We start from the raw sequence: 12,070 nt of genomic DNA on the forward strand, positions 1-12,070 counted from the left end.
ACCGCTCTGTGCTGACAACTTCAGAGCCTGGAGCCTGCTCCGGATTCTGTATCTCCCTCTCTCTCTCTGCCCCTTCCCCACTCACACTCTGTTTCTCCGTCTCTTAAAAATAAGTAAACATTAAAAAAAAAAAAGTTCTAGGTTTACTGGCTGTTTTCCACATTGCGTATCTCCTTCCAGGAACCCCCGCTTGGTCTTCAGGAAATCTAAATCCCGTTCAACAAACCTATAGCACTTGGCCAATGTGCCCAGTGCAAAGACATTGCAGGACCCCTAAAGACCCCAGGGGAGGTCCCAGCTACCCACCCCTCCCCCAGCAGAGCTAGCCATCCTGCCCGAGAAGTGAGACTCACGTGGACCATCTAGAAAACAGGCAAGATGGGGTGTGGTCACACCACTGCCCAGAGTATTGTCATCGCCAGGTCTAGGACTTTCCCCCGGATCAACAGACCACAAACAAAATGGAAGACCGTTTTTGTTTTGTGTTTTTTGTTTTTTTAAGTATTCTCAAGCCACCTGTTTCGTAATCTGCTGTCAAAATCTCAGCCTATCATTTCCAATATCCATTTGGATAAGAAGTCAAGGCACTTTGCCTGCTCCTAGATTTTCAACACTTCTCCTTTTCCCTGGGCCTTCTTCAAGATGAGCAATAATGAGCCCGTGATCCAATTTCCGAGTCTCTTTCGTCGTAGAGATATCCTTTCAAGGAGAGCATTGTGAGAAAGGACGGGGGTGGGGGGGAGGGGGATAGGCAAAGGAAGTAATCCTGAGAAGCTACTGGGGGCTCCCTGTGAGGAGACCACGTCTAACTCCGGTGGATTCAGGGCAAGCCATAAACTGAGTAAGGAGGGGCCAGACCCCACCCCGTCCAGCAGTCACCAAAACCACCCTGAACCTGCCTGGCTGTCCTCTGCCCCAGTTCTCTAACACGGCACATTTCTTTATCGTGGGTGGCCCAAACCAGCTCTCCTGGGGGTTCATTTGGTCCTTTGCCCTCTTTTTGTCCATCTCGTGAGTGCCTCTGTGGTGAGCAGAAACCCTCATTTTCCCAGGGAGGGTTAGAAACCCACGCTTGCCTTCTTCAACCTGCAAGCTCGGGTCACTCTTAACCCCCTCCTTTGGGATTCACCACTGGTTGGATAGCTAGGTCCCGCATCCTTCCTGTCCCCCCGTCGATGTACCCCGGACTCTCACCTTAATCCTGTGGGGAGACCCAGGACGCAGCAGAGCACAGCCCAGGATGGCACATGTCATTCTTGCGTTGTCTTGCCAGGAATTCCAGTCTTCCAAGTGACATTTACAAAGCTAACGTGGGCCCCAAGAGCCCGTGAGCAGATAGGAACACCAGATGGAACCCCGAAGAGAAGGGTCAGTGTTCTCTCTCCTGCCTCTCTTGAAAATGGCCTGAGCCTCTTCTGATGGAGTGGTGGTTGCCTTGGCAACGGGAGGAGGCGCCCTGGTACATCTCAGGAGATCCACTTGAGAATAAACTTTGCTCCTTAAACCTGGACCAGGGAGCCCACCTGTTCCCACGAGGACGTGTGCGAGCAGCATAGTCTTCTGCTCAGGACACCGCCAGGGCCCAAGATTCCCAGGGGAATTCTGACGTTGGTAATGCGGCCAGGAGAGGGGACTAGGGTTTCTCTTTATCCCTAAACGAGGGTGGCCCTGGAGGCCGGGGTTCCATTTGCACCTGGGTGCCCTGGGTACAACAGAGCGCTCATGCACCCGACCGTGCCTTTTTTCTTTTTTTTTTTGAGATGAACTTCACATAATATAAAACTAACCACTTTATTTTTTTTCTTGTAAATATTTTTTCCATCTTATTTTTTTTCATCGTGGTAAGTGTACGCTTTAATCCCCTCCCCCCACCCACCCTCTGGGAACTATCAGTTTGTCCTCTATAGTTAAGGGTCTGCTTCTTTTTTAATTTATTTTTTGTTGATTTTAGTTTTGAGAGAGAGCGAGAGAGAGAGAGTGCACCAGAGTGGGGGAGGGGCAAGAGAGAGGGGGGACAGAGGATCCAAAGCGGGCTCTGTGCTGACAGCAGAGAGCCTGATGCGGGGCCCAAACCCACGAACGGCGAGATCATGACCTGATCCAAAGTCAGACTCTTAACCGACTGAGCCACACAGGCGCCCGAGAGTCTGTTTCTTGGTTTGTCTCTATCCCTTTTCCTTCATCTTTTTGATTTGCTGGTTTTACGTCTTAAATTCCACATGAGCGGGATCGTATGGTATTTGTCTTTCTCTGACGGGCTTGTTTCGCTTCGCACTATACTCTCTAGCTCCATCCACGTGGTTGCAAATGGCAAGATTTCATTCTTTGTTGTGGCTCAGCAACATTCCATTGTATATACCACTACTTTATCCGCCCCTCCTTTGGCTATTGTAGATAGTGCTGCAATAAACCTAGGGGTGCCTGCCTCCCTTTGAATTGGAGTTTTTGTGTTTGGGGGGTAAATATCCCACAGTGCGATTGCTGGACAGCAGGGTAGTTCTTGTTTGGGGAACGTCCATACTGTTTTCCACAGAGGCTGTGGCCATTTGCATTCCCACCAGCAGTGCGAGACTATTCTTTTTTCTCTGCAGCCTCACCAACACACCTGTTGTTTCTTGTGTGTCTGCTTTTTAGCCTTTCTGACAGGTGTGAGGCGGTATCTCATCGTGGTTCTGATTTGTATTTCCCTGACGATGAGGGATGTTGAGCACCGTTTCGTGTGACTGTTGGCCAGCTGGATGTCTTCTTTCGAGAGATGTCTGTTCATGTCTTCTGCCCATGTTTAATCAGATTATTTGGGCTTGGGGGCATTGAGTTGTATCAGTTCTTTGTATACTCTGGTTACTCACCCTTTATCAGATAACGTCATTTGCAAATATCCTCTCCCACTCAGTAAGTTGCCTTTTAGTTTTGTTGACAGTTTCCTTTGCTGTGCAGAAGCTTAGAACACTCACAATGTGCAACCACCACCTCGATCCAGTTCCAAAACATTTCTTCACCCTAAAATACCCCACCCCCACTGAGTAGTTTACTATGCATCCTCCCTCCTCCCCACCCACTGGCAACCACAAATCTGCTTTCTGTCTCTATGGGTTTACCTATTCTGGTTATTTTTTTTAAGTGTATGTATGTATGTATGTATGTATTTTTGAGAGAGAGAGAGAAAGAGAACATGAGCAGGGGAGGGGCAAAGAGAGAGGGAGAGAATCCCAAGGACGCTCGGAGCTGTCAGCGCAGACCTGACCCCGGGGCTCAATCTCACCAACCATGACATCCTGTCCTGAGCCAAAACCAAGAGCCAGACGCTTAACCAGTGAGCCACCCAGGCGCCCCCTATTCTGGTTATTTGATATAAATGGAATCCTACAACATGTGATCTTTGAGGTCCAGCTTATCCCGCTCAGCATAATGCTTTTGGGGTCTATCCGTGCTGTAGTACGCACCAGTATTTCATCCCTTTTCATGGCTGAATACTATTCCGTCGTGTGAACGTAGCACAGTTCGCTGCCCACTCATCCAGTTTGCACGGCTTCCGTCTTTCACAAGTGTGAACAGTGCCGCTGCGAACATGCACGTGCAAGGGTTGTTGGAGTCTCGCATCCCAATTTCGGGGGGAATACACCCCTCTGTGCCTCATTCCTTTTCACACTGTCCCCATGCACGTAGTCAGGGGCGTCCAAAGTTCATCACAAGGTGGGCTTCTTTACCTTGTTAAGCTAGTCACACAAACCCTCCACCTCCACCGCCAGCACCAGCGCCCCCTTCCTGCCTGGCCACACCTGCCGTACCTCCTGAGGAACGGCTTTGGGGAAAGATTCAGTCTGCCCTCGAGCCATGTTGTTAACCAAGACTGCGGGCATCCATCATGGCGTCAGGGGAGCTCCTCTCTGACAGCCGCTCCCTGAGCAAGCAACTCCCTGTCCCACCCAGATAGAAAATTCCGTTTTGACTCGTCAAGGCAGCCATTCTCAGCTGGGGTGAGGGGGGTGCTCCGTGAATTCAGGGGGAGGCTTTTTGTGGCAGAGGAGAGCTGCGTTTGGGTATGTGGCTTTCACGTTCAAAAAGAACGTGCCTTTCACAAAGTCCCCACAGCCACAACATTCTCCTGCCTGCCCCCCTTGGAATCACCTTCAGATGCAATGAACTTGACCCTTTGCCTACTTTCTCGACACTGGTCCAGGTGCTTTATCCACATGGCCCCCTAATACCCTCTGAGGGAGTGTTGATATCGTGTCCATCTGATGAGGAAAGGGAGGCTCAGAGCAGGGAAGTGACTTACCCAAGGTCAGCCGGCTAGAAAGGGGGGAGGCTGAGATCCAAACCCACCACTGTCTGACTCCAAAAACAGCACTCAGAATCTCTAAAATCCCATGTGCATTCACACGCATCCCATCCTTCCCCGGGAGGGATCGTGCCCTCCCCACAGCCAGCTGAACAATGGCCCTGCCACCTTGCTGGGGTAGCCCTGGGGTCCCTTCACCTGCCCTGGCATGCACAGCAGCGGTTAATCTGTCCCTCGGTCCCAGAGAGACATCACTGGTTCAGGGTCGTTGCCATAGAAGACTAGAGTTTCGTGTTCTTCAGGGTCTTAACCTCTGTCCTGCCCCCCGAGGCTACCTTAATGTGTCCCCACTGGATGAGGCATGGACGGGTGTACTAGCCTGGGCTATCCAAGACCCTGAGACAGGGATTCAAGTGCAAGTAATTTATTTGGGAGCTTATCCAAGGAAGCATCAGTTAGGGACAGCGAAAGGAAGAAAGTCGGAACAGGTGCATCGATGAGCGTCTTAGTGTTGCGGCTGCGATGACGAAGTACCAGAGACGAAGTGGCTTACAAACAAGATTTCCTCTTCTCACCGTCTGGAGGCTGGAAGTGCAAGATCAAGGTGCTGTCAGGATTGCTTTCTCCTGAGGCCTCTCTCGGTGGCTGTCTTCCTGCTGAAGCCTCACGTGGTCTTTTCTCTGTGCACGGGAACCCCGTCTCTTCCTCTTCTTTTTTTTTTTAAATATAATTTATTGTCAAATTGGTTTCCACACCACATCCAGTGCTCCTCCCAGCAGGTGCCCTCCTCAATGCCCATCACCCCCCCTCCCCTCCCTCCCATCCCCCATCAACCCTCAGTTTGTTCTCAGTATTTAAGAGTCTCTTATGGTTTGTCTCCCTCCCTCTCTAACCTCTTTTGTTTTCTTCCCCTCCCCCATGGTCTTCTGTTAAGTTTCTCAGGATCCACCTAAGAATAAAAACATATGGTATCTGTCTTTCTCTGGATAACTTATTTCACTTAGCATCACACTCTCCAGTTCCATCCATGTTGCTACAAAAGGTCATATTTCATCCTTTCTCATTGCCAAGTAGTATTCCATTGTGTATCTAAACCACAATTTCTTTATCCACTCATCAGTTGATGGACATTTAGGCTCTTTCCATAATTTGGCTATTGTTGAGAGTGCTGCTATAAACATTGGGGTACAAGTGCCCCTATGCATCAGCCCTCCTGTATCCCTTGGGTAAATTCCTAGCAGTGCTGTTGCTGGGTCATAGGGTAGATCGATTTTTCATTTTTTGAGGAACCTCCACGCTGTTTTCCAGAGCGGCTGCACCAGTTTGCATTCCCACCAACAGTGCAAGAGGGTTCCTGTTTCTCCACATCCTCGCCAGCATCCATAGTCTCCTGACTGGTTCATTTTAGCCACTCTGACCAGCGTGAGGTCCTTCCTCTTCTTATAAGGACCTCAGTCCTATTGATTACGGCCCCACTCTTCTGATCACATTTAATCTTAATGACCTCCGTAAAGGCCTCATCTCCAAGTACAGTCACGTTGAGGATTCGGGCTTCAACATACGAATTTGGGAGGGGATGAAATTCAGCCCATAACAATGAGCTGGCTGTTATGGGCAACTGGGACTCCATCCTGCTGAGGTTCTCTGGGAGCCAGAGTAGGATACACCTGAAGCATCCCGCTTGAGGTCAAGGACACCTGGGTAACCAACCACCAACTCTTTCCTGTCATGGTTGAAGGGCGCTCCTTGCGCATCAACCCCTCGCCACCTCCAGGCGGCCATGGCAGCAGACCAAACGTGTGCCCTTGGCCAGAGAAAGTCATCAGCAGGGAGTCACTGGGGGCCGCAGTACAAAGCCACCGACCGCTATGCCTGGGCCTGGCAGGTATCCAGGGGACATCCACCACAGGGGACAGTGGGCCATTCATTCTCCCGTTACCCACTCACCGCACAACCCCACCCAGCAGAGCCCACACTGAGCCCCACAAACCTCCCCAGTGTGAGAAGCTTCTACCCACTATGTGCCAGCCTGGCCTAGTCTGGGGCAGAGACAAGCCACTTTGCAAAGAGACGTCATGATGACCAATGCCATAATGAAGGAAGGTCAAGGGGCTAATGGGAGTATGTATAAGTGACCCAACTAGCCTTTGAGATCGAGAAAAGGCCGATCAAGTGTCAGACACTGTCCCCGGTAATGAGAAGTGAAAATCCCAATAAGAAATTTACAAGAAGGGGCGCCTGGATGGCTCAGTCAATTGAGCGTCCGACTTCGGCTCAGGTCATGATCTCATGGTTCATGAGTTTAAGCGCCTTGTCAGGCCCTGTGCTGACAGCTCGGAGCCTGGAGCCTGCTTCGGATTCTGTGTCTCCCTCTGTCTCCGCCCCTCCCCTCTCATGCTCTGTCTCTGTCTCTCAAAAATAAATAAATGTTAAAAAAAATTTTTTTTTTAAAGAAAATCACAAGAATAACTAACAATCACTATTATCTTCAGGATCTTTTCAGTTTCAAGTAGCAGAAACAAAGCTATGCCAGACTGGTTTCAGGCACGGCTGTATCCGGGTGTCCAAACACTACCACCAGGCATCTGTCTTTCTCCAGCTGTCTGCAGAGGTAAGGAAGAGGCCACCAGGGACTTCCAGACCCTCTGCCAACTGACTGTCTTGCTGCCTTTCTCTGCCTTCCCCTCAGCCAAGACATGGACGTTCAGGTAGACCTGAGTTCGAATTTCATCTCCGCTCTTACTTGCCACATGACTTTGGGCAAGGAACTTCACCCCTCTGGGCCTCAGTTTTCACTTCTGTAAAATGGGGATAAAATCACCTCTTCCACGGGGCTGTGGGGAGAATTCAGTGACCTCAGCCTGGAAAACGCATAGCCTAGTCATGGGCTCAGTAAATTCTGGCTCTCTCTTTCTCTCTCTCTGTTGGAAGGGCCATTAGAGACTCTCCAAGGCCTGGAGTGTCTTATTCCTGCGAAGTCATTAGAAGGGGGTCTCAGGAACTCAACAGACACCAATGCTATCTGCAGAGCATGGAAATAACAAGTCCAGTCGACAGATGCCCTTGGCTTTTTTCATGTGTGCAAACATGCCATTGAATTGACTAAATCCAGGCGAGTATCAACCCCACAGCACATTCAGACGCGATCAGGCGCGTTCCGAGTGGTATGACCGTAGGCTCCCCCACACCACATTCAGAGCTACTTTCTTTCTCATCCTCGGGACCTGAAAGCGTACCCTTGACTTTGTGCAGCCCACGGTCTATTTTCCTTTAAGAAAGAGTCCGATGGGGCTGGCAAAGTTTGGGGCCCACTCGTATCCCCCAACCTCTTCCTACACGGTCCCCAGAGCAAGACTTGGAACCAAGGAGGCTTTGGCCAAGGTCAAGGGAGACTTCCCTGCTTCTGCACCCCGAGCTCTGAGTTCTGCCTGTGCCTGCTCAGCCTCTGCCTCTGCCCGGGGGCCTCTCCTTTGTCTCCAGCATGTGTGTGCCCCGTGGGCACGCCTGTGTGCGCAGTGTCCTGCCTCCCCAAAGCTTCTTTGTCTTGGCTTCTTTGTCTTGTCTTGTCCAGACAACAGAGAAGGGGGGCAGAGGGTGTGTTGCTTCCATCCACCCCTTCTCATTATCCATCTGCAAACAGACCCCCTCCAGACACCCCGCACCTGCTCCCCAGCCCTCCCGGCCGGCCGCCCCAGCAGGTGCTGCAGCCGGCCAGCCCACGGCTGCTGCCAGAGAAAGGCACAGACCTCAGCCAGCCGCCTCCCCGCCCTCCTCTCCCTCCCCTCCCTTCCCTCCCGCCCATCTCTTTCCCTTTAAGGGCAGATGCCGGCAGAGCCAGACAAGCCCCGTGGAAGACTTACAAAGGACCCCCCCATACACCTAAGGGGAGCCATGTCCCCTCACCCCCAGATCCAGTGCACCCCCAGCCCCATCAGTATATCCTCCTGAACATTCCACTACGTCATGCTCACTCCACCCAACGCCACGGTGGTCTCAGCCCCCATCATCCCCTCCTGGGACATCCAGCTTCCATGGCAGGCTCCTCCAACCTGTCCCCCCTCGCCCCAGCCAGAAGACTCTTGAAATGCAAAGCTGCCCTCACCACGCCCCTGCCCCACCGGTCCCAGGATGGGAAGCAAGATCTCCAGCTTTACCCGCAAGGCTGGCCCCTGCTGCTGCCCGCATTCCGCCCTCCCCAAGCTCCTCCTCCAGCCGCCCACCTCCCGACCCAGCCCTGCCCAGCCTCAGTGGTGACAGGAAGCCTTCCCTGACCTCCGGGCGAAAGTCAAGTCCATTAGCTACACACACTCCCTGACTGACCCCAGTTTGGGATTCTATACCTTCATTTGCTTGTCTGTTGTACACACACACACACACACACACACACACACACACTGCCCAACCAGCCTGTGAGATTGGCGTCACCAGGGCTTGGCATAGGGTCTGACACACAGGACGCCCCCCATGCATGCCTGTCCAAAGAGGAACTAAACCTTAAAGCTTAAAACACTGTGGTTCTGGCCACTCATTTCATAGACATCGAGGCAAGGAAAATGACTCACCCGGGGCTCTGTTCCCAGTGTGGCCAAGCTGAGGGTGTAACCGCAGTGTCTCCACAGCCCCCCTCCGCCCCCTTCTTCTGCCTTCCAAAGGTCACCTTCTCTTTCAGAAGCCAATGAAGCATTTCAAGTGCCCACCCTGACATGGCCGCAGAAACGCAGTCCCCTTTTGGGGTCTCGTCCCCCTCTCATGAGCGGTGATTGTGTCTTCACCTCTCGCACCTGTCACTTGGGGCACCTCTACCTGTTTCCTCCCCTTTCCCGTGGGCTGTGGCCCTCTCCCCAGACACAGATGCAGTCCTCACCCCACTCTGCTTGCTCCCCATAGCGGAAGCCACACAGAGGTCTTGGGGAAGACGCTAAGGAAGCTTGGAGCAAATAATAACACTTACTAAGCATCACAGGCTTCCAGGTTCTGGCCTGATGCTAGCCAGGGATTGATGCCATTGCCAGGTTACAGACAAGGAAACTGAGGCTAAAGAAACACAGCTAGAGGGCGTCTGAACCAAGATGCAGTCCCAACAGTCTACATCCAGATCCCAGCCTCCTAAAGCCCCCTCCCCACCCCGGTCCCATTACACCTTCCCAGGCTCTCGCCGTCCCCTTCCTGACCGGCAGCCCCTGTCCGATCCTCCCTGCCTCCTGTGGCTCCTGTCTGTTCCAGACTTTCCCACCCCCGCGTGGCCATGCCGCAGCCAGTCTGCAGAACAGTACATTCTTTATTTATGAGATGCATCTTGGCTCTCTGCAAATCAGCTGGGAATGCCACGGGTGCCTGCAGACAGGAGGTGGGGAGTTCTGGAGGCCAGGAAGTCCTCCAGGAGGCAGGCAGGGGCTGGATCCCAGGCACCAGGCTCTGAAAGGGCCACCCAGTTGGCCTGCAGAGCACAGAGGGGGACTGGTGACCAAGTGACCTGTACTTTGGATCCCTGATGCATCCTGGCCTGCTATAGGCAAGCAGGGAAGAGCCCTCGGGTTGGGATGGGGGTGGAAAGGTGGGAAATAGGGTAGGCACTAATATTAACTGAGTGAGTGGTTCCTCAAACCCACATGAAACCCTACAAGGCAGAAATTCTTGTGTTCACTTTACAGGGGAGGAAACAGAAGCTTGCCCGAGGTAAGCAAGCTCTTCCTGAATGTGTAACTTTGTTTTGTCCCCCTCCCCCATCCTCCCCCCAAAAGAGGGAGCTAAGGTGGCTTAGAAAGCTCAGCATAGCCAGAAAAGTATATGTAAAATAAGATCGAAAAATGAGTCCCAGAGAAAAGAATATGGAATCAGGGATTAAGTTCCTCTTCCAAATACCTGACACACGATTCTATCCAGTGGCTAATCATCCAAGGGACTCTACGTGGGTTCTGAGCACCCTGGCAGGCTATGCAAAAAAAAAAGAATGCAATTCGTTTTGTGAGTGTCCACGTTCTGCAGACCTGGTCGTGCCTGGTATCGAAAACAGAAACGGAACGTCAGGATCCCTGATCTAATATCAGATCCTCAATTTCCCAGAAACTGTCCCTTGCGCCCCGTCTCCATTCCCTGCTCCAGGGCCGAAAGCCGCGGTCTTTGGACAGCGACTTGGAGGGTGTGTTTCCCGCACGCTGCCACCAGGTGGCAGTGCGGCGCAGACCTTAGGAGGAGGGTTCTCGAAATGCGAGAACAGGTTCGCTCCCCCAGCAGCTTGGAGGACGGGAGGGGCCTGAGAAGGCAGCCTGGTGGGGGCAGGGCTTTTTGGTTGAACCTCAAGGAAGAAATCAGGCTGCACTGCTTCTCCATGGGGGGGGGGGGGGGGGGGGGCGGGGAGAGAAGGAAAAGCCCCGGACCTTGAGGCTGGAGTCCTGGGTTGGAATCCCAGCTCTGCTCAAACCTGAGCACTGCACCTCTCTTTGCCTCAGTCTTCTCATCTGAGCAAGGGGGTGAAAAATGCGTGCTGGGGGGGGGGGGGGAGGGTGGCGGGGAAGGGGAGAGGAGCCTGAAACGGGGATCAAGAAAGATGGGTGTCACTAAAGCCTGGAATAGCCAGAGGGACCAAGAGCTTCTGAGCTACAGGGGGTGGGGGGGAAAAGGACCCACTTTTCCAGAAAGCCCACCAAGGCCCCCCAGCTGGGGATGAACGGGGGGGGGGGGGGAGGCGGGGAGGTCCTCGGGGGAGGGGGGTTTGGAGAAGTCAAAACGTTCAGGATTTTTTCGAGTGTCGATGACAGAAACCCATCCTCGAATGTCTTAAACCAAAAAAAAAGAACAAAAACAAGAAAAGGCAGGGGGAGAGTGTGTTTTAGTCCGTGTGGTAAAAGGCACATGGGATGCCTGCATAATAGGACAGACGGTTGGACTCATTCTCTCCATTTCTGACCCCCGCTGTCCCCCACACTGGCTTTGTTGTCAGTGTGGCTTTGCTGGCAAGTCCCAAGTTTACCTCCCAGAACTTACCAAGCCCGGCACAAAGGGAGCTTCCCTTTCCAGATGCTTCCAACAAAGTTCCAGAGCTGGCTCTTCCTGGCTCCAACTGGCTCAGGTGCCCACCCCTGGCCCAGTCCTGGTGACCACTGCTGACCGGACCTGGGTCACGTTCTGGCCTCTGCGATCCGAGTGGCCCGAGCCCATTCGATGCGTAAAGGAGAAGCAGTAATTCTCTAAACTGAACCCGGGGCTCCTCCCAGAAGCTTCTGAAGGCTCCTGAAGCGTGAAAGGCCGGTTGCCATCCCTGGGGGGAAGCTGTCCCCACACACGGGCCTGCCTCCCCTAGCTCTGTTGCCCGAAGATTCACGGGCGCGCAACCCGGAGAGGAAGGGCCTTCCCACCTCAGGATATCTCGCCTCCGTTAATCTTGTAATTATGGTCCCTGTAAACAGAGGCCCAGGAAGCAGGGCTGGCCACGTGCGCCACCCCGCAGGCAGGTATAGGGCTCCGCCCCCCCCCCCCCCCCCCCCCCCCCCGGGGACCAGGTGGGGGGTCAGCCCACCCCTGGCGCCGGAAGCTCCGCCCCGATGGATGCGTGAGGGCCTGGCTCTGCGCCCAGATGCTTTTCTTTCTCCTTTCCACAAAGGGCTGCGGCGCGGGCTGGGTCACTGTCACGGGCACTGCTTTGGTCCCTGTTAGTGACGAACAGGTGTTCCCTTCTCACAGGTGCGCAGGAACAAGCCTCTGTCTCCCCCCCTCCTCTCCCTTCTCCGCTCCTTTGTTCCCTCCGGGAAACGTGTGTGTGTGTGTGTGTGTGTGTGTGTGTGTGTGTGA

At 53.2% G+C, this 12,070-nt stretch overlaps 1 long non-coding RNA gene across 1 annotated transcript; it reads right to left on the reverse strand.

The window, feature by feature from the left end:
• Window positions 1-4,698: 4,698 nt before the first annotated feature.
• Window positions 4,699-11,639, reverse strand: LOC122203641. The gene is made up of 3 exons (XR_006195278.1): window positions 11,267-11,639; window positions 10,145-10,214; window positions 4,699-4,992 (listed from the first exon to the last, which is right to left on the reverse strand). It is a non-coding gene; the product is annotated as an uncharacterized LOC122203641 (long non-coding RNA).
• Window positions 11,640-12,070: the final 431 nt, after the last annotated feature.

Source organism: Panthera leo, chromosome D3 (assembly GCF_018350215.1).
Source record: "Panthera leo isolate Ple1 chromosome D3, P.leo_Ple1_pat1.1, whole genome shotgun sequence".
NCBI classification, from domain to species: Eukaryota; Metazoa; Chordata; class Mammalia; order Carnivora; family Felidae; genus Panthera; species Panthera leo.